The 22,919-nt window shown below is 38.6% G+C and overlaps 1 protein-coding gene and 1 pseudogene across 7 annotated transcripts in view; one reads left to right on the top strand and one right to left on the bottom strand.

The window, feature by feature from the left end:
• GON4L (gon-4 like) overlaps positions 1-22,919 on the top strand; it is a 140,233-nt gene that overhangs the window by 38,637 nt on the left and 78,677 nt on the right. The gene's annotated exons all lie outside the window — the stretch shown is intronic.
• LOC143679932 (myosin regulatory light chain 12B pseudogene) lies at positions 16,845-17,672 on the bottom strand (annotated as a pseudogene).

Genomic DNA, 22,919 nt, shown 5'->3' with positions numbered 1-22,919 from the left:
CATTTAGTCACTATCATAAACTCTAGGTATTCCTAGATTTGTCTTTATTGTCTTTATTGTCTATCTGTCTTTATTGTCTATCTGATTTCATTTGTGCCCCCAGGCCTCCTCCTCCTATCATTCTGACATTCAACTTCATTCAGTGTTCTAACATTATTGTATTAAAGTTAGGTAGTACTGTGCTATTCATTTCTGAATTTTTATAGTCACTCCTGTTGCATCATCTGTATCTCTTCAGCTCCAATTACCCAATATGTACCCTATTTCTATCTTCTGATGGTCTCTGTTCCCAACTGAAATTCTCCAAGTTCATTCACTAATGTCAGTTCATATCAGTGAGACCATACAGTAGTTGTCCTTTTGTTTCTGGCTAATCTCACTCAGCGTAATGTCCTCAGGGTCCATCCATGTTGTTACATACTCCATAACTTTATTCTGTCTTACAACTGCATAATATTCCATCGTATGTATATATACCACAGCTTGTTTAGCCACTCGTCTGTTGATGGACATTTTGGCTGTTTCCATCTCTTCGCAGTTGTAAATAATGCTGCTATAAACATTGGTGTGCAAATGTCTTTTTGTGTCCTTGCCCTCATGTTCTCTGAGTAGATACCTAGCAATGGTATCGCCAGATCATATGGCAATTCTATAGTTATCTTCCTGAGGAACCGCCAAACTGCCTTCCACAGCAGTTGTACCATTTGACATTCTGACCAGCAGTGGATAAGTGTGCCTCTTTCTCCACATCCTCTCCAGCACTTGCCGTTTTCTGTTTTATTGATAATGGCCATTCTGGTGGGTGTGAGATGATATCTCATTGTGGTTTTGATTTGCATTTCCCTAATAGCCAGGAAAGTTGAGCATCTTTTTATGTGCCTCTTGGTCATTTATATTTCCTCTTCTGAGAAGTGTCTGTTCAAGTCTTTTTCCCATTTTGTAATTGGGTTAGCTGTTTTTTTGTTGTTGAGGTGAACAATCTCTTTATATATTCTGGGTACTAGACCTTTATATGATATATCGTTTCCAAATATTGTCTCCCATTGTGTAGACTGTCTTTTTACCTTCTTGATGAAGTTCTTTGATGCACAAAAGTATTTAATTTTGAGGCGTTCCCATTTCTTTCTTTCTTTCTTCAGTGCTCTTGCTTTGGGTGTAAGGTGTATAAAACTGCCTCCTAGTATAAGATTTATAAGATATTTCCCTGCATTTTCTTGTAACAGTTTTATGGTCTTAGATCTAATGTTTAGGTCTTTGATCCGTTTTGAGTTAACTTTTGTATAGGGTGTGAGATATGGGTCCTCTTTCATTCTTTTGCATATGGATATCCAGTTCTCTAGGCACCATTATTGAAGAGACTGTTCTGTACCAGGTGAGTTGGCTAGACTGTCATATCAAAGATCAGTTGTCCATAGATGAGAGGGTCCATATCTGAACAATATATTTGATTCCATTGGTCAGTATATCTATCTTGATGCCAGTACCATGCTGTTTTGACCACTGTAGCTTCATAATATGCCTTCAAGTCAAATAGTGTGAGACCTCCGATTTCATTTTTCTTTCTCAGGATACTCTTAGCTGTTTGGGGGCACCCTGCCCTTCCAGATAAATGTGGTTATTGGTTTTTCTAGTTTTGCAAAGTAAGTTTTTGGGATTTTGATTGGTATTGCATTGAATCTGTAAATCAATTTAGGTAGAATTGACATCTTAACTATATGTAGTCTTCCAGTCCATGAGCACCGTATGCCCTTCCATTTATTCAGATCTTCTGTGATTTCTTTGAACAATTTCTTATAGTTTTCTCTGTATAGGTCTTTTGTCTCTTTAGTTGAATGTATTCCTAAATATTTTATTCTTTTGGTTGCAATTGTAAATGGAATCTTTTTCATGATTTCCCCCTCAAATTGTTCATTATTCGTGTATAGAAACACTTCAGATTTTTGAGTGTTGATCTTGTAATCTTCCACTTTGCTGTTTTCATTTATTAGCTTTAGTAGTTTTGCTGTGGGTTTTTTGGAGTTTTAAAGATATGGTATCTTATCATCTGCAAACAGTGAGAGTTTTACTTCTTCCTTTCCAATTTTGATGCCTGGTATTTCTTTTTCTTGCGTAATTGCTCTGGCTAGAAATTCCAATACAATGTTGAATAATAGTGGTTTATATATTTGCATCCTCTCTCTTCTTTTTGTCAACATTGCTAAGGGTCCACCAGTCTTAACTGATTTTCTCATAGATCTAACTTCTGGTTTTGTTGATTTTCTGGATTGTTTTCATGTTCTCAGTTTCGTTTATTTTTGCTCTAATCTTTGTTATTTCTTTCCTTTTGCTTGCTGTGGGGTCAGTTTGCTATTCTTTCTCTACTCCTTCCCAGCCGACAGTTAATTCCTCAGTTTTTGCCCTTTCTTCTTTTTTGATATGGTCATTTAGGGAAATAGATTTCCCTCTTAGCACTGCCTTTGCTGCATGCCATAAATTTTGATTCTTTGTGTTTTCATTTTCATTTGCATCGAGATATTTACTGAGTTTTCTCGTGATTTCTTGCTTGACCCACTAGTTGTTTAAGAGTGTATTGTTGAGCCTCCATATATTTGTGAATTTTCTGGCCCTCTCCCTATTATTGATTTCCAACTTCATTCCTTTATGATCTGAGAAAGTGTTTTGTATGATTTCAATCTTTTAAAATTTTTTGAGACTTCCTTTGTGACTCAGCAGGTGGTCTATCCTTGAGAATGATCCATGAGCACTTGAGAGAAAGGTGTATCCTGCCATTGTGGGGTGTAATGTTCTATAAATGTCTACTAAGTCTAGTTTGTTTATTGCATTATTCAAATTCTCTGTTTGTTTTTTGATCCTCTGTCTAGATGTTCTGTCCACTGCTGAGAGTGGGTAACTGAAGTCTCAAACTATTGTTGTAGATGTGTCTATTTCTCTTTTCCTTGTTTGCCTCATGTATTTTGAAGCATTCTGGCTTGGTGCATAAATATTTATTATTGTTGTATCTTCTTGTTGAATTGTTCCTTTTATTAACACATAGTGTCCTTCCTTGTCTCTTTTAACTGTTTTACATTTGAAGCCTAATTTGTTGGATATTGGTATAGTTACTTCTTTTCTGATTGTTATTTGCATGAAATAACTTTTCCCAACCTTTCGCTTTCAACCTATGTTTATCCTTGGGTCTAAGTTGCGTTTCCTGTAGACAGCATATAGATGGGTCCTGTTTTTTAATCCATTTTGCCAGTCTATGTCTTTTGATTGGGGAGTTTAATCCAGTAACATTTAGTGTTACTACTATATGGGCAGTGCTTTCTTCTACCATTTTGGCTTTCGGATTTTATATGTCATATCTAATTTTCCTTCTTTTTATTTTTACTGATAGTTTTCATTTCTACACTCTTCTCCACACCTCTCTCTCCTGTCTTTTTGTATCTGTCTCTAGTGCTCCCTAAGGATGTCTTGCAGAACCAGTCTTTTGGTCACAAGTTTAGTGATGTTTTGCGTGAAAATGTTTTAATTTCTGCCTCATTTTTTTTTATTAATTAAAAAAATTAACTAATACAACATTTAGAAATCATTCCATTCTACATATGCAATCAGTAATTCTTGATATCATCACATAGATGTATGATCATCATTTCTTAGTACATATGCATCGATTTAGAAAAAGAAATAGCAAGACAACAGAAAAAGAAATAAATGATAATATAGAGAAAAAATAAAAATAAAAAATACAAAAATATATAAGAAAAAAAACCAACATAGCTCAGATGCACTTCATTCAGTGTTTTAACATAATTACATTACAATTAGGTAGTATTGTGCTGTCCATTTTTTTTTTTTTAGAAATCATACCATTCTACATATGCAATCAGTAATTCTTAACGTCATCACATAGATGCATGATCATCGTTTCTTAGTACATTTGCATCGGTTTAGAAGAACTAGCAATATAACCGAAAAAGATATAGAATGTTAATATGAGAAAAAAAATAAAAGTAATAATAGTAAGAACAAAACAAAACAAAACAAAACAAAAACCTATAGCTCAGATGCAGCTTCATTCAGTGTTTTAACATAATTACTTTACACGTAGCTATTATTGTGCTGTCCATTTTTGAGTTTTTGTATCTAGTCCTATTGCACAGTCTGTATCCCATCAGCTCCAATTACCCATTATCTTACCCTGTTTCTAACTCCTGCTAAACTCTGTTACCAATGACATATTCCAAGTTTATTATCGAGTGTCGATTCCCATCATTGGGACCATACAGTATTTGTCCTTTAGTTTTTGGCTAGACTCACTCAGCATAATGTTCTCTAGGTCCATCCATGTTATTACATGCTTCATAAGTTTATTCTGTCTTAAAGCTGCTTAATATTCCATCGTATGTATATACCACAGTTTGTTTAGCCACTCGTCTGTTGATGGACATTTTGGCTGTTTCCATCTCTTTGCAATTGTAAATAGCGCTGCTATAAACATTGGTGTGCAAATGTCCGTTTGTGTCTTTGCCCTTAAGTCCTCTGAGTAGATACCCAGCAATGGTATTGCTGGGTCGTATGGCAATTCTATATTCAGATTTTTGAGGAACCGCCAAACTGCCTTCCACAGTGGTTGCACCATTTGACATTCCCACCAACAGTGGATAAGTGTGCCTCTTTCACCGCATCCTCTCCAGCACTTGTCATTTTCTGTTTTGTTGATAATGGCCATTCTGGTGGGTGTGAGATGATATCTCATTGTGGTTTTGATTTGCATTTCTCTAATGGCCAGGGACATTGAGCATCTCTTCATGTGCCTTTTGGCCATTTGTATTTCCTCCTCTGAGAGGTGTCTATTCAAGTCTTTATCCCATTTTGTAATTGGGTTGGCTGTCTTTTTGTTGTTGAGTTGAACAATCTCTTTATAAATTCTGGATACTAGACCTTTATCTGATATGTCATTTCCAAATATTGATTCCCATTGTGTAGGCTGTCTTTCTACTTTCTTGATGAAGTTCTTTGATGCACAGAAGTGTTTAATTTTGAGGAGCTCCCACTTATTTCTTTCTTTCTTCAGTGCTCTTGCTTTAGGTTTAAGGTCCATAAAACCGCCTCCAATTGTAAGTTTCATAAGATATCTCCCTACATTTTCCTCTGTTTTATGGTCTTAGACCTAATGTTTAGATCTTTGATCCATTTTGAGTTAACTTTTGTATAGGGTGTGAGATACGGGTGCTCTTTCATTCTTTTGCATATGGATATCCAGTTCTCTAGGCACCATTTATTGAAGAGACTGTTCTGTCCCAGGTGAGTTGGCTTGACTGCCTTATCAAAGATCAAATGTCCATAGATGAGAGGGTCTATATCTGAGCACTCTGTTAGATTCCATTGGTCTATATATCTATCTTTATGCCAATACCATGCTGTTTTGACCACTGTGGCTTCATAATATGCCTTAAAGTCTGGCTGCTTGAGACCTCCAGCTTCGTTTTTTTTCCTCAAGATACTTTTAGCAATTCGGGGCACCCTGCCCTTCCAGATAAATTTGCTTATTGGTTTTTCTATTTCTGAAAAATAAGTTGTTGGGATTTTGATTGGTATTGCATCGAATCTGTAAATCAATTTAGGTAGGATTGACATCTTAACTGTATTTAGTCTTGCAATCCATGAACACGGTATGCCCTTCCATCTATTTAGGTCTTCTGTGATTTCTTTTAGCAGTTTTTTGTAGTTTTCTTTGTATAGGTTTTTTGTCTCTTTAGTTAAATTTATTCCTAAGTATTTTATTCTTTTAGTTGCAATTGTAAATGGAATTCATTTCTTGATTTCCCCCTCAGCTTGTTCATTGCTAGTGTATAGAAACACTACAGATTTTTGAATGTTGATCTTGTAACCTGTGACTTTGCTGTACTCATTTATTAGGTCTAGTAGTTTTGCTGTGGATTTTTCCGGGTTTTCGACGTATAGTATCATATCGTCTGCAAACAGTGATAGTTTTACTTCTTCCTTTCCAATTTTGATGCCTTGTATTTCTTTTTCTTGTCTAATTGCTCTGGCTAGAACCTCCAATACGATGTTGAATAATAGTGGTGATAATGGACATCCTTGTCTTGTTCCTGATCTTAAGGGGAAAGTTTTCAATTTTTCCCCATTGAGGATGATATTAGCTGTGGGTTTTTCATATATTCCCTCTATCATTTTAAGGAAGTTCCCTTGTATTCCTATCCTTTGAAGTGTTTTCAACAGGAAAGGGTGTTGAATCTTGTCAAATGCCTTCTCTGCATCAATTGAGATGATCATGTGATTTTTCTGCTTTGATTTGTTGATGTGGTGTATTACATTAATTGATTTTCTTATGTTGAACCATCCTTGCATAACTGGGATGAATCCTACTTGGTCATGATGTATAATTCTTTTAATGTGTTGTTGGATTCGATTTGCTAGAATTTTGTTGAGGATTTTTGCATCTATATTCATTAGAGAGATTGGTCTGTAGTTTTCTTTTTTTTTAATATCTTTGCCTGGTTTTGGTATGAGGGTGATGTTGACTTCATAGAATGAATTAGGTAGCTTTCCCTCCGCTTCAATTTTTTTGAAGAGTTTGAGGAGAGTTGGTACTAATTCTTTCTGGAATGTTTGATAGAATTCCGATGTGAAGCCGTCTGGTCCTGGACTTTTCTTTTTAGGAAGCTTTTGAATGACTGATTCAATTTCTTTACTTGTGATTGGTTTGTTGAGGTCATCTATGTCTTCTTGAGTCAAAGTTGGTTGTTCATGTCTTTCCAGGAACCCGTCCATTTCCTCTAAATTGTTGTATTTATTAGCGTAAAATTGTCCATAGTATCCTGTTATTACCTCCTTTATTTCTGTGAGGTCAGTAGTTATGTCTCCTCTTCCATTTCTGATCTTATTTATTTGCATCCTCTCTCTTCTTCTTTTTGTCAATCTTGCTAAGGGCCCATCAATCTTATTGATTTTCTCATAGAACCAACTTCTGGCCTTATTGATTTTCTCTATTGTTTTCAATTTCATTTATTTCTGCTCTAATCTTTGTTATTTCTTTCCTTTTGCTTGCTTTGGGATTAGTTTGCTGTTCTTTTTCCAGTTCTTCCAAATGGATAGTTAATTCCTGAATTTTTGCCTTTTCTTCTTTTCTGATATAGGCATTTAGGGCAATAAATTTCCCTCTTAGCAATGCCTTTGCTACGTCCCATAAGTTTTGATATGTTGTGTTTTCATTTTCATTCGCCTCGAGGTATTTCCTAATTTCTCTAGCAATTTCTTCTTTGACCCACTCGTTGTTTAGGAGTGTTGTTGAGCCTCCACGTATTTGTGAATTTTCTGGCACTCCGCCTATTATTGATTTCCAACTTCATTCCTTTGTGATCCGAGAAACTGTTGTGTATGATTTCAATCTTTTTAAATTTGTTAAGACTTGCTTTGTGACCCAGCATATGGTCTATCTTTGAGAATGATCCATGAGCACTTGAGAAAAAGGTGTATCCTGCTGTTGTGGGATGTAGTATCCTATAAATGTCTGTTAAGTCTAGCTCATTTATAATAATATTCAGATTCTCTATTTCTTTATTGATCCTCTGTCTAGATGTTCTGTCCATTGATGAGAGTGGTGAATTGAAGTCTCCAACTATTACGGTATATTAGTCTATTTCCCTTTTCAGTGTTTGCAGTGTATTCCTCACGTATTTTGGGGCATTCCGGTTCGGTGCATAAATATTTATGATTGTTATGTCTTCTTGTTTAATTGTTCCTTTTATTAGTATATAGTGTCCTTCTTTGTCTCTTTTAACTGCTTTACATTTGAAGACTAATTTGTTGGATATTAGTGTAGCCACTCCTGCTATTTTCTGGTTATTATTTGCATGAAATATCTTTTCCCAACCTTTCACTTTCAACCTATGTTTATCTTTGGTTCTAAGATGTGTTTCCTGTAGACAGCATATAGAAGGATCCTGTTTTTTAATCCATTCTGCCAATCTATGTCTTTTGATTGGGGAATTCAGTCCATTGACATTTAGTGTTATTACTGTTTGGATAATATTTTCCTCTAACATTTTGCCTTTTGTATTATATATATCATATCTGATTTTCCTTCTTTCTACACTCTTCTCCATACCTCTCTTTTCTGTCTTTTTGTATCTGACTCTAGTGCTCCCTTTAGTATTTCTTGCAGAGCTGGTCTCTTGGTCACAAATTCTCTCAGTGACTTTTTGTCTGAGACTGTTTTAATTTCTCCCTCATTTTTGAAGGACAGTTTTGCTGGATATAGAAGTCTTGGTTGTCAGTTTTTCTCTTTTAGTAATTTAAATATATCATCTCACTGTCTTCTAGCTTCCATGGTTTCTTCTGAGAAATCTACACATAGTCTTATTGGGTTTCCCTTGTATGTGATGGATTGTTTTTCTCTTGCTGCTTTCAAGATCCTCTCTTTCTCTTTGACCTCTGACATTCTAACTAGTAAGTATCTTGGAGAATGCCTATTTGGGTCTAATCTCTTTGGGGTGTGCTGCACTTCTTGGATCTGTAATTTTAGGTCTTTCATAAGAGTTGGGAAATTTTCAGTGATAATTTCTTCCATTAGTTTTTCTCCTCCTTTTCCCTTCTCTTCTCCTTCTGGGACACCCACAACACGTATATTTGTGCGGTTCATATTGTCCTTGAGTTCCCTGATACCCTGTTCAAATTTTTCCATTCTTTTCCCAATAGTTTCGGTTTCTTTTTGGAATTCAGATGTTCCATCCTCCAAATCACTAATTCTAGCTTCTGTCTCTTTAAATCTATCCTTGTAGGTATCCATTGTTTTTTCCATCTTTTCTACTTTATCCTTCAGTTCCATAAGTTCTGTGATTTGTTTTTTCAATTTTTCTATTTCTTCTTTATGTTCAGCCCATGTCCTCTTCATGTCCTCCCTCAATTTATCGATTTCATTTTTGAAGAGGTTTTCCATTTCTGTTCGTATATTCAGCATTAGTTGTCTCAGCTCCTGTATCTCATTTGAACTATTGGTTTGTTCCTTTGACTGGGCCATATTCTCGCTTTTCTGAGCGTGGATAGTTATCTTCTGCTGCTGGCGTCTGGGCATTTAGTCAGATTTCCCTGGGTGTCGGACCCAACAAGGTTGTAAGATTTTCCTGTGAAATATCTGGGTTCTGTTTTTCTTATCCTTCCCAGTAGGTGGCGCTCATGGCACACATTTGTCTGCGGGTCCCACCAGCAAAAGGTGCTGTGGGTCCTTTAACTTTGGAAAACTCTTGCCGTCCGGTAGGTTCGCTAGCCGAAGCGGCTTGGAAGAGTGCCAGCCGGCCCGGGGTCCGAACACAGGGAGGGTCGCTGGCCACCGCAGCCCGGGAAAGCGCCCGTCCGAATTTCCTAGTCGGCCCTGGGCGCCAAGCTTGGCGGGAGGGTGCCAGCTGAAGCCGCCCGTCCGGGAGAGTGCACGTTCCTGGGAAGTCACGGGTTTGGAAGGCCCCCCCACTCCGTCGCCGTTTTCCGCGGCCTGGGGATTTCCGATCCAATTTTCTCAGTTGGTCCGGGGGGCTGCGCGTGGTGTCGGCGCCAGCCGCCATCGTTTGAGGGGACCACCTGTGCAATTCTCCCAGCCGGCCCGGGAAAGGGGAAGGGAGTGACTCCAGCCGCTTGCCACCCCGCCCGGTGAAGCCCGCACCCCTCGGCGATCTCACCAGAGTGGGTTCTCTCAGCCAGCCAGCCGTTCCAGGATGGGGTATGCTGTCTTTTTTATCTCTGTCGTGGCTTTGGGAGCTGTTCTGTATCGTTTCTACTCCCCTAGTAGCTGTCCTGGAGGAGAAACTAAGATCCGCGCTTCTTACTAAGCCGCCATCTTCTCCGGAAGTCCCAATTTCTGCCTCATTTTTGAAGAACAATTTTGCTGTATATAGAATTCTTCGTTGGCAGTTTTTCTTTTCTAGTATCATAAATATATCATCCCATTGTCTTCTCGCCTCCATGGTTTCTGCTGAGAAATCTATGCACAGTCTTATTGGTCTTCCCTTGTATGTGATGGATTGCTTTTCTTTTGCTGCTTTCAAGATTCTCTCTTTCTCTTTGACGTCTGACATTCTGATTAGTAAGTATTTTGGAGTACATCTATTAGGATCTATTCTGTTTGGGGTACATTGCACTTCTTGGATCTGTAATTTTAAGTCTTTCATAAGAGTGGGGAATTTTCAGTGATAATTTCCTCCATTAATTTTTCTCCTCCTTTTCCCTTCACTTCTCTTTCTGGGACACCCAAACCACGTATATTCGTGTGCTTTATGTTGTCCTTCAATTCCCTATATCCCTGTTCATCATATGTTTCCATTCTTTTCCCTGTATTTTCTTTTGCTTGTCAGATTTCAGATCTTCCATCCTCCAGTTCAGTAATCCTGTCTTCTGCCTGTTGAAATCTGACGTTGTAGGTTTCCATTTTTTTTTTTTCATCTCTTCTGCTGTGTCTTTCATTCCCATAAGTTCTGTGATTTGTTTTTTCAGGCTTTCAATTTGTTCTTTTTGTTCATTCCTTGCCTTCTTTATATCCTCCCTCAATTCATTGATTTGATTTTTGATGAGTTTTTCCATGCCTATTTGAACATTCTGAATTGTTTCAACTCCTGTATCTCATTTGAATTGTTGATTTGTTCTTTTGGTTGGGCCATTTCTTCATTTTTCCTAGTGTGATTCATTATTGTTTGCTGGTGTCTAGGCATTTAATTATCTTAATTAGTTTATTCTGGAGATTGTTTGCATTTCTTTTACCTAGGATTTCTTGCCGGATGACTGTGTTGTCTATGTGTTCTTTGACATTCATTTCAACTTATTGTGGACTGCTAGCTTAGGTTTTGTTGAACAGAGCAGGAATTTTCTGTTCTAGCTTTCTTGTTTCTAGCCCTACCTATATGATGCCTTTCCCACCCCCCCCACCCCTACCTTAGGAAGGTCTGCTTAGGTAGGATAGACCCCAGCCAGATTTTCCCAGACCAAACTAGTCTCCTCTCAGGAGTTACGAGTCACCTGTGTCAGTTTTCCCTGAGGTTGAGACCCAACAGGTTGAAATACTTCCCTATGAATTTTCTGGATTGTTTTTTTCCTGTACTGCCCAGTATGTGGCGCTTGTCTGCCTGCAGATCCCACCAGCATAAGATGATGTGGTACCTTTAACTTTGACAGACTCTCCCTGCTGGGGGCATGATGGAGACAGAGGAGAGGTTGTAGGCAGGTTTTAATGACTTCAAATTACCAAGCCCTAGTGTCTGAATTCCTTGAGGGAGGAAATCCACCTGAGCTGGGACCCACCCCTCTCCTGGGGAAGGCACAGGCTCCAGACAAGCTCTCAAACAAATTTGTTTCTGCCTATACCTGGGGCAGTTGGAGCCTGAGAATTCTGCCACTGTATCCAAAGGCAGTCAAGTCGTCAAAACACAGCCACAAAAAAGAAAGAGATAGATCCTTCTCAGAGCAGGACCTCCATTCCTCGGATTTGCCACTGAAGAGCATAAGTTGGTATGTTTCTTTGTGTACCTTCAGATCCTATGTGCCCCCTCCTTTCCTTCAGGGCCCAGAACCTTTCAAGGATTATGTGCTATCTGATCTAAAAATCTTCTGTTTCTGTTTTTTTTCTTTGTCCGTCAGCCATGTCCCCTTGGCTCTGGGGCAAAAATCAGCAACCTCTGCTTTGACTTGAGGTTCAGGTGAGCTGGGGGCCTATTTTTAGTAGTCAGAATTTGTTAATTACTTCCACAATTGGAGTTTGGTTGCTCCAAATGAGTTAGGTAGTATTCCCTTTTCAATTTTTCAGTAGAGTTTGAGCAGGATTGAAATTAATTCTATTTAACAATGTTTGGTAAAATTCACCTGTGAATTTTACAGGGAGGTTTTTGATGACTGCAGTGTCTTATGATTGTTTTTTTTGAGTTCTTCTGTTTCTTCTTGAGATACTGCATTTTGTTCATTGTTTTTAGGAAGTATCCATTTCATCCTAGTTGTTAATTTGGTTGGCATACAGTTTTTCGTAGTATTCTCTTATCGTCTTTTTAAATTTCTTTGGGATTTGTGGTAATATTCCCCCTCTCATTTCTGATTGTATGTGTTTGCATCTTCTCTCTTTTGTCTTTGTCAGTTTAGATAAGGGTTTGTCAATTGTATTGAACTTCTTAAAGTGCCAAGTTTTGGTTTTGTTGATTCTATGTTTTTTAAATTCTCCTTTTTATTAGTTTCTGCTCTAATCTTTGTTATTTCTTTCCTTCTGCTTACTTTGGGATTAGTTTGCTGATCTTTCTCTAGTTCCTCCAATTGTTCAGAATTTTTTTTTTTTTAACATCGGCAGGTACTGGAAATCGAACCTGGGTCCTCTGGCATGGCAGGCAAGCGTTCTTGCCTGCTGAGCCACCATGGCCCGCCCTAGTAATGTTTTTTATTTTAGCTCTTCCTCCCTTTTTAATATGGGCATTTAGGGCTATAAATTTCCCTTTTGACACTGCCTTCACTGCAATTTGTAATATGTTGTGTTCTTATTTTTGTTTTGTCTGAAGATATTTCTCTTACAATTTCTTCTTTGACCCACTGTTTGTTTAAGAGTGTATTGTTTAACATCCATATGCTGGTGTAATTTCCAGTTCTCTGGCTGTTGTTCACTTCCAGCTTCATTCCATTATGATCAGAGAAAGTACTTTATATAAACTTTAGTCTTTTAAAATTTATTAAGACCTGTTTTGTGCCCCAGTATTTTTTCTATCCTAGGGAATGTTCCATGAACCCTTGAGATGAATGTGTATCCTGTATATCTTGCTATTTTGGAGTGCAGTCTTCTATATAAGTCTGGTTCAGTTATCGTATTGTTTAGGTTTTCTCGTTCCTTATTCATCCTCTATTTTTGTTTTTTGTGGGTTTTTTTTGCATAGGCATGCGCTGGGATTTGAACCCAGGTCTCTGGCATGGCAGGCAGGAACTGCCACTGTGCCACCATTGCCCATCCTTTTTTAAATCATCTATCTATTGGAGTGAATGGTGTGTTGAAGTCTCCCATTATTACTGTAGAAATGTCTATACTCCCAATTCTCCCTTCACTTACACTGGTGTTTGCCTCATATACTTAAGTCCCCTTGTTTAGGTGCATAAATATTTATGGTTGTTTTTTCTAGGCAATTGCCCCTTTTATTCATGTGTAGTGTTTATCTTTGTCTCTTGTAACTTTTTTTTTGCATTTAAAGTCTATTTTATCTGATATTCGTAGCTAACCCAGTTTTTTTTGTTTTGTTTTTTTCTGTTTTGGATTGCTACTGGTGTGGAATATCTTTGACTTTCATCTTACTTGTATCTTTGACTGTAAAATGAATCTTTTTTTAATTTTTTAATTATTAAAAAAATTAACAACAAAAACATTAACATATCATTCCGTACTACATATATAATCAGTAATTTTCAATATCATCACATAGTTGCATATTCATCATTTCTTAGAACATTTGCATCAATTCAGAAAAAAATAAAAAGACAACAGAAAAAAAAATAAAACGATAACAGAAAAAAGAAAAGATTATATATACCATACCCCTTACCTCTCCCTTTCATTTGTCACTAGGATTTCAAACCAAATTTATTTTAACATTTTTCCCCCTATTATTTATTTTTATTCCATATGTTCTACTCGTCTGTTGACATGGTAGAGAAAAGGAGCATCAGACACAAGGTTTTCACAGTCACACAGTCACATTGTGAAAGCTATATCATTATTAAACCATCATCAAGAAACATGGCTACTGGAACATAGCTCTACATTTTCAGGTAGTTCCTTCGAACCTCTCCACTACATCTTGAATAACAAGGTGATATCTACTTAATGCATAAGAATAACCTCCAGGATAACCTCTAGAGTCTGTTTGGAATCTCTCAGCCATTGACATTTTGTTTCATTTCACTCTTCCCGTTTTGGTCCAGAAGGTTTTCTCAATCCCTCGATGCTGAGTCTCAGCTCATTCTAGGGTTTTTCTCAATCCCTTGATGCTGAGTCTCAGCTTATTCCAGGATTTCTGATCCACGTTGCCAAGAAGGTCCACACCCCTGGTAGTCATGTCCCACGTAGACAGGGGAAGGAAGGGTGGTGAATTTGCTTGTTGTATTGGCTGGAGAGAGAGGCCACATCTGAGCAACAAAAGAGTTGTCTTGGGGTTGACTCTTAGGCCTAAATTTTAAGTAGGCTTGACCTATCCATTGTGGGGATAAGTTTCATATGAACAAACCCCAAGACTGGGGCCTCAGCCTATAGCTTTGGTTGTCCACACTGCTTGTGAAAATATCAAGAATTCAACTTGGGGAAGTTGAGTTTTCCCCCATTCTCACCATTCCCTGAAGGGGACTTTCAAATGCTTTTCCACTCACTGATCAAATCACTCCGGGATTCATCGGGGCATCACTCTGGACAAACCAACAAAATCTCATGTCCTACCCAAGATTCCAAGCACTTACAGTGTTCAACTAAGCCATCTACATAAGTTATATTAGGAAATGTACTAGTCAAAATATTAATTTTGTACCAAATAAGTATTTTTTGCTTTAGTCTCACACATAAGGTGAAATTTTAAAATATAAGATGAATCTTTTGTTGAAGCAAATTGATGGGCCATAATTTTTTTTCCCATTCTGCCAATCTGTGTCTTTTGATTGTGGAATTTAATCTGTTAATGTTCAGTGTCATTACTGTAAGGCAGTACTTACTTTAACCATTTTATCTTTCATCTGATGTATTTTTTCCTCTTTTTATACTATTAGTTACCCTTAATGATAATCTTCATTTCTTTACACTCCTCCAGTCTTGTTTCTCTTGTCTTTTCTTTCCAGTTGGCAGAACTCCCTTTAGTATTTCTTTTCAAGTGGGTCTTTTGTTAACAAATTGTCTTTTCTGTTTACCTGTTTTAGTTTGTTAATGCTTACAGAATTCAGTATCCCAGAAATGGGTTGTCTTCAATAAAGGGAATTTATTGTCATAAATTTATAGTTGTAAGATCATAAATATGTCCAAACTAAGGCATCCAGGGAAGGATAACTTGACTCAAGAAAGGCCGACCTGGTAAGCCCTGACTGGCTTCTACTAGTCCTTTGACTTCTTCTTACAGCTTCCCTGGGGACATTTCATTTCTGCATCTCCACGTCTGGGTCTCATGTCTGTGTTGGCTCTGTTGCTTCTGTCGGCTCTGAAGCTTTTTCCAAAATGGTTCCCTCTTAAAGGGCTCCTGTAAGCAGCCACCTGGAATGAGTGTAGATGCATCTCCATGGAAACTACCTATCAAAAGGTCCTACCTGACATTTGGTGAGACAAAATAAACTAGAAACAAAAGAACAAGAATGGTATGGTCACCTTTAAAAAAATGCTTGTAAGAAAACAGGGGCCTAGATTGTAAGCTTTTAGAGTAGACACGTTAAGTCTGGAGTGGTGATTATTATTTCTGAATTTCGAGAAGCTGTTTTTTATATTCAACCTGATATTTAGAGATAAGAATGAAGCCAAACAGGTTGGGGTTAAAGTAATTCAGAATATAGGGGTAAGGAAGACGATGTCTGTATTTTAGAACCACGCATACTATCTGAGACCAATGGAAGAAAGGTTTATTTGGGTCCGGAACAGAAATTTTCTGTAGTGCATTATCTAGTTTAATTTGTCTGTATAGCTCATTTGAACAGTTGAGACACAGAATAAGGAAGAGGTCCTTTAATCCTATATATATTATTGTAATGCCTGGATACATCCTAGAGTATATTAAGCAGATAATCAAAAAGTTTTGGCAAAGTCTCCTGAGGGAGAGGAGAAAGAATATGAAACTATTAAACCTTACCATCAGAGAATCCCTGATACTGTATCAAACTTTAGGGACACCCAAATCAATAGGCCATGCCCTCAATCATGAGGCTTATTCTTATGAAGCTTATGTAGGTAGCGGAGAAGCTTAGACTACCTATAGGCATGCCTAAGAGTTACTTCTGCAGGACCCCTTTTGTTGCTCAGATGTGGTCTGAGTCTCTCTAAGCCCGACTCTGCAAGTGAGATCATTCCCCTTCCCCCTAGTGGGAAATGACATGCAGGGGTGAAAGTCTCCCTTGCAATGTGGAAGGTGACTTTCAGGGATGAATCCAGACCATGGGATCAACAATTCCATCCTGACCATAAGGGAGAAGAGAAGTGGAACTAATAATGTATCAGTGGCAGAGAGAGTTCAGATGGAGTAAAGAGGCTACTCTGGAGGTTGCTCTTTAGCAAGCTTCAGTTAGAGCTTGGTACCTATCATAACCTGCCAACCCCCAACCAGGACCATTCCAGCCAATCCTAAAGAACACCTAGGGTGATATATAAGATTCCACAAGGGTTTCATGTACTAGAGTAACTTTTCAGAAACCTACAACCTCCAGATAGGTCCCTGGTCCAGAAACCTAGCCCAGCCTCTCCAGAACATCAGATAGTTCCATCTCTCTACTCTATGTTAGTGATAGACCCTTCCAATATAAAAAATCTAGAATCATCATAGCCCAAACACTCCTAAAGAGAGGGATGGAAAGATCAAAGGTGATGGTGGAGTTATACAGAAAAGATATGATTTAACAAATGAATATGAATGCTGAATCATTAAATTGATATCTCTTTTAGTCTCCAATGTTTTAGAGCAGCTAGAAGTAAAAAACTAAAATTGTGGAATTGTAACCCATGTCTGAAATATGTTATATAACTAATTGTGGTACTGTGCTTTGAAATTTATTTATTTATTTATTTATTTTGGTTTAACTTGCCATTATATTTCATTTGAGCCAGCATTATCTTTATTTTAAAATAGCATTTTTTTATATAAAAATGTAAAAATCCAGCAAAACCAGAAATATGGATTTATTTTCCTGGGCTTTCACATTTGTTGATTTTTATTCACAATCTTTTTCAACACAATCTCTTTTTCATCCCCATTTCCAGTCTGATTATACAATTGCTAAGTGGTAGAAAGGTCTGGAATAAATACCTCAATAGAAAAAAAGAAGACAGAGCTGTGAAGCTAAATGCATGCAAAAGGTCCTATGAAGGTGGGGGGAAGTGTCTTGGAGATAAAACAGAGTAAGACAAATTAACTGGAAGGTTTTAGCTAAAGTTCTTTCAGTCATCCTTGTCCTTTGCTCCGTGTTTAAGGATGCGAGTGAACTCGATGTAGTTGAAGTTCCCCTTTTTGTCGATAGGTGCTTCTCTGTACAGCTTGTCCACTTCCTCGTCTGTAAACTGATCCCCCATGGTGGTCAGCAGCTCTCTCAGGTAATCCTCCTGGATGGTGCCTGTTGCCTCTTCATCAAAGCAAGCAAAAGCGTTTCTGATGACATCCTCTGGGTCTGTGCCATTTAATTTTTCACCAAACATAGTGAGGAACATGGTAAAATTTATGGGACCTGGAGCCTCATTCATCATCGCTTCAAGGTATGCATCCGTTGGATTCTTCCCCAGAGAAGCAAGCGTATCGTGCAAATCTTCCTTGTCGATGAAACCATCTCTGTTCTGATCGATCATGTTGAAGGCCTCTTTGAACTCCTGAATCTGTGACTGGTCAAACATGGCAAACACATTGGATGTTGTGCGCTGAGGGTGCTTCTTGGTGGTCTTGGTCTTTGCCTTTTTGCTCGACATGGTGGCTGCTCAGTTCTCCGCTCCCGGGCCACAGGCAGAGTTGACGGGACCCAGCGCCGACCCTCCGTCACTGACAGGGTGGGCGTGTCCGCCACGGGCTAGGCGGGGGCGCGGGGAGGGGGTCACGGCCGCGGTGCCGAGCGCACTCACCTGTTCCACACTCCGGAACCAGGTTATCCTGCTGTGCTTTGAAGTTTATAGCTTTTTTGGATTTATGTTATTTTCACAACAAAAGAAGGAAAAAAAGTCAGTTGTGATTATGAAAAAATATTTAAGCCCTCTAGCCTCCTTTATTTTGGAGCAGCTAGAAGGAAAAATACGAGAGGATCGTGTGGTAGTCCATGACAGATTCTGGGATCTGTCCTGTAACTACTTGTTGAAGAGTGCTTTGAAACTATTGCTTTTTTATTTCTTTATTTTGTATATATGTTATACTATACAATAAAAAAGTAAAAGAAAAAAAGTCCCAACCGCAATTGGTTGCGTCACATCTTCATCGAAACAACTTAATCTAAAAGATCCCATCCAACCATATTGAATCAGTGTTAAAAAATATGGCTTTTCTGGAATATACAGTTCTTTCAAACTAGCACACTTGTGAGTAGTTTTAACTCTATCTCATTTTGGAGGACAGTTTTGCCAGAGTAGGAATTTTTGCTTGCGATTTTTCACTTTCGGTATGTTAAATATCATGCCCCCTGCCTTCTCGTGTCCATGGTGTTAGATAAGAATTCAGCATTTAGCCTCATTTGGCTTCTCTTGTATGTGGTGAATCGCTTTTCTTTTGCTGCTTTTAGAGTCTCTCTTTCTCTTTTGCCTTTGACAGTATATTTAGTATATGACTTGAAGTGGGTCTATTCAGATTTATATTGTTTGGAGTACATTGGGCTTCTTGGATTTGTATACTTATGTCTTTTATAAGTGTTCATAAATTTTCAGCTATTATTTCCTCAGGTATTCTTCCCAGCCTGTTCTCTTTTCTTCTTGTTGTGGGATACCTATGATGTGTATGTTTGGCACATCTTGTTGTTAGTCATTTTTCTAAGACCCTGCTCAATTTTTTTTTTCCATTTGTTCTTTTATGTGTTTGAACTTGGTTGTTCTTCTAACTTGATGATCCTTTTTTCTGCTTCTTCAGATCTGCTGTTACTTGTCAATAGTATAATTTTAGTTTCATCTAATTAACTTCATTTCTGTATGTACTATTTTTTTCCTATGTATTCTTTCAAATTTTTCTTTGTGTGTATCTGTGCTGGTTTGAAAAGATGTATGTCCCCTAGAAAAGCCATGTTTTAACCTAAAATCCCATTTCATAGAGGCAGAATAATCCCTATTTAATATTGTATGTTTGAAACTGTAATCAGATCATGTTCCTGGAAATGTGATTTAATCAAGAGTGGTTGTTAAACTGGATTAGGTGACGCCATGTCTCCCACCCATTTGGGTGGGTCTTGGTTAGTTTCTGGAGTGGTATAAAAGAGGAAACATCTTGGAGAATGAGAGAGATTCGGACAAAGCAGAGAATGCTGCAGCACCACGAAGCAGAGGTTCCACGAGCCAGTGACCTTTGGAAATGAAGAAGGAAAATCCCTCCCAGGGAGCTTCATGAAACTGGAATCCAGGAGAGAAAGCTAGCAGGTGACGCCATGTTTGCCATGTGCCCTTCCAGCTCAGAGAGAAGCCCTGACTGTGTTTGCCATGTGTCTTCTCACTTGAGAGAGAAACCCTGAACTTCACTGGCCTTCTTGAATCAAGGTATCCTTTCCTGGATGCCTTAGTTTGGACATTTTTATAGACTTGCTTTAATTGGGACATCTTCTCAGCCTTAGAACTGTAAACTTGCAACTTATTAAATTCCCCCTTTTTGAAAGCCATTCTGTTTCTGGTATATTGCATTCTAGCAGCTAGCAAACTAGAACAGATTTTGGTACTGAAGAGTGGGGTGCTGTTGCTGTGGCTTGCAAATACCAAACATGTTGGGACAGCTTTTTAAATGGATAAGGGAAAGATTTTGGAGGCTTTGTGAGGAGGTTGATAGAGAAGGCCTAGAATGCTTTGGATAGACTGTTGATAGAAACCTGGACTCTAAAGATACCTTTGACCAGGCTCTAGACAGAAATGAGGCATGTGTTATTGCAGACTGGAAGGAAGGCGAGCCTTGTTTTAAAATTGCAGATGATCTGGCGAAATTGACTAGTTTCTTTGGCTGGAAGGCAGGGTTTAAAAGCCATGAACTTGGATATTTAGCAGAAGAGATCTCCAAATTAAACGTTGAAAGTGTAGCCTGGTTTCTCCTCACAGCTTATAGTGAAATGTGACTGGAGAGAGATAAGCTGAGACCTGAACTCTTAAGTACAAAGAAACCAGAAATTGATGTCCTGGAAAATTCTGCGCTTCCAGGAAGGAAGACCACAGAAAATAGTGCCCCACGTGAGGATTTGACCAGATGTGGAACCAGTCAGCCATCTCAGACAAAGCCAGGATTGGACATGGAGTTATCCAGGAAGAAATTGTGGAAACTCCATATGTCTGATGGGCATGATCTAAGCCTACTGCGTAGAAGGGCCACAAGAGTGCTGTGGGACCTGTATAAACAGAGCCACTGCCAGTCTGGACTGGGGGGTTCAGAGAAGGGGCACATCGGAGGAAAAATAACTTCAGAAGCAAAACCATGGACGCCAGGGTCTGAAGTCAAGAAGCTTTGGGCCAGGAGGTGTGCGGACCCATCCAAGCCGGTGGAGAGGCAGAGGACGAATCTTCCACCTGGTTGCAGTGAAAGAGTCATGCCGCTTCAGGCCTTGGAGAGGGTGAAGCACATTCCTTGGGATTTGGGGAGAGCCTGGCTGCCACCACATTGTGGGGTTGAGTGTGTGTCCCGGAGATGGCAGAGAGCCCGGGTGTGGCCCCTTGGAGAGGGTGAAGCTGAGAAAAAGGCGGTCTCCCCAATGTCCCCCAAGGTTGTGTTTGGAAAAAGGGCAGGCCTCTGTGTAGGCTTTTGGAAAGGGTGGAACTGCTGCTTTCTAAAGCCCTGAAGATAAATGATTCTCAGACATTGAAATCTAATGGATTTTGTCCTGCGGGTTTTCGAAACTGTATGGGTCCGGTGACCCCTGTGTTCCTTCCTCCGTATGGAAACGTGTATATGTATCCTATGACTCCTTTGTATGTTGGCAGCAAATAACTTGTTATGAGTTTTCAAAGGTCCAAAGCCAGAGAATAATTTTGCCTTAAAACATGCCGTGCCTGTAACTAACTTTGATAGGAGTTTGTACGTTTCTAACTTTGTAGTTCATATATATTGTTACTGAAATGGTGTAAGCTTCTCTGATATTGTTATGAAATGAATGTATTTTATATATGGGAAAAACATGTCTTTTTTAGGGTCCAGAGGGTGGAATGTGCTGGTTTGAAAAGATGTATGTCCCCTAGAAAAGCCATGCTTTAATCCAAATCCCATTTCATAAAGGCAGAATAATCCCTATTCAATATTGTATGTTTGAAACTGTAATCAGATCATGTCCCTGGAAATGTGATTTAATCAAGAGTGGTTGTTAAACTGGATTAGGTGACGCGATGTCTCCCACCTATTTGGGTAGATTAGTTTCTGGAGTGGTATAAAAGAGGAAACATTTTGGAGAATGAGAGAGATTCAGAGAGAGTAGAGAATGCTATAGCACCACGAAGCAGAGATTCCACAAGCCAGTAACCTTTGGAAATGAAGAAGGAAAATGCCTCCCAGGGAGCTTCATGAAACCGGAATCCAGGAGAGAAAGCTAGCAGGTGATGCTGTGTTCTCCATAAGCCCTTCCAGCTGAGAGAGAAGCCCTGACTGTATTCGCCATGTGTCTTCTCACTTGAGAGCTGAACTTCATCGGCCTTCTTGAATTGTATCTTTTCCTGAATGCCTTAGATTGAACATTTCTATAGACTTGTTTTAATTGGGTCATCTTCTCGGCCTTAGAACTATAAACTTGCAACTTATTAAATTCCTCCTTTTTGAAAGCCATTCTGTTTCTGGTATATTGCATTCCAGCAACTAGCAAACTAGAACAATATCTAATGTCTTCTTAATATCCTTTATCTCTTTAGCCATTTTGTTGAATTTCTTAAGAGATTAGTTTAAAAGTCTTTCATCAGTTGTTCCAAATTGTGTCTCCTCTGACTTTTTACTTTGTTCCTTTCACTGGGCCATATCATCCTATGTTTTAATGTGCCTTGTGATTTTTTGCTGTTATCTGGTCATCTGATTATCTTCATAGGTTTATTCTGATGGGTTGCTTTCTCTCTCTTGTCTAGGATTTTGTTGTTGCTTGGGTTTGTATTAGGCCACTTTGACAGTTGTATTGTAAGTATTTCCCAGCCAAATGTACCAGGTATTCATACAGGGGGTGCAGACCAGCTCTATTTGGCCCTGATATATGGTCTGGAAAGACTCCAAAAAGCCCTTTTTCCCTCTGCACTTTCTGGTCTGTTCAGCAGATGGCACTCTTCAGATAATTCTTCTTCCTCTAAAGCAGGCGAAACTTTGGCACCTGTCAGCATGTGGCTGGGTCAGGCTGAAACTCCAGGATCCCATATTCTTACTTCCCTGGCCTAAATATTTGGCCGTGTTGCACTTGTACTTGTACTTGGGGCAGAGGATTCCTGAAGTCATACCCCAGGCAAGGATTTGACTGCCTGCTGCTGCGTCCCTCAAGAGTGAAGATGTTTTCTCCCATTAACTAACCTGTCTTTGCACATTTAGAATTTTTTTATTATGATCATTCTGCTCTACATCTATAATCAGTAATTCATAATATTATCACATAGTTGCATATTCATCATCATGATCATTTCTTAGAACGTTTGCATCAATTCAGATTAAGAAATAAAAAATAAAAGACAACAGAAAAAAATTCATACGTACCATACCCTTTACCCCTCCCTTTCATTGATCACTAGCATTTCAATCTAAATTTATTTTAATATTTTTGCCCCCTATTATTTATTTTTATTCAATTTGTTTTTCTCGTCTGTTGATAAGGTAGATAGAAGGATCATCAGACATGAGGTTTTCACAATATCATTATACAATCATCTTGAAGAAATATGGCTACTGGAACACAGATCTACATTTTCAGGCAGTTACCTCCAGCCTCTCCATTACATCTTGATTAACAAGGTGATATCTATTTAATGTGTAAGAATAACCTCCAGTTTTGTAGAGCCACAAGAAAGCCAGCAGATGCTGCCATGTTTGCCATGTGCCCTTCTAGCTGAGAGAGAAACATTGAACTTCATC

The sequence above is a fragment of the Tamandua tetradactyla genome, chromosome 4 (assembly GCF_023851605.1).
Source record: "Tamandua tetradactyla isolate mTamTet1 chromosome 4, mTamTet1.pri, whole genome shotgun sequence".
Taxonomy (NCBI): Eukaryota; Metazoa; Chordata; class Mammalia; order Pilosa; family Myrmecophagidae; genus Tamandua; species Tamandua tetradactyla.
This window is presented reverse-complemented; position numbering and strand designations above follow the sequence as displayed.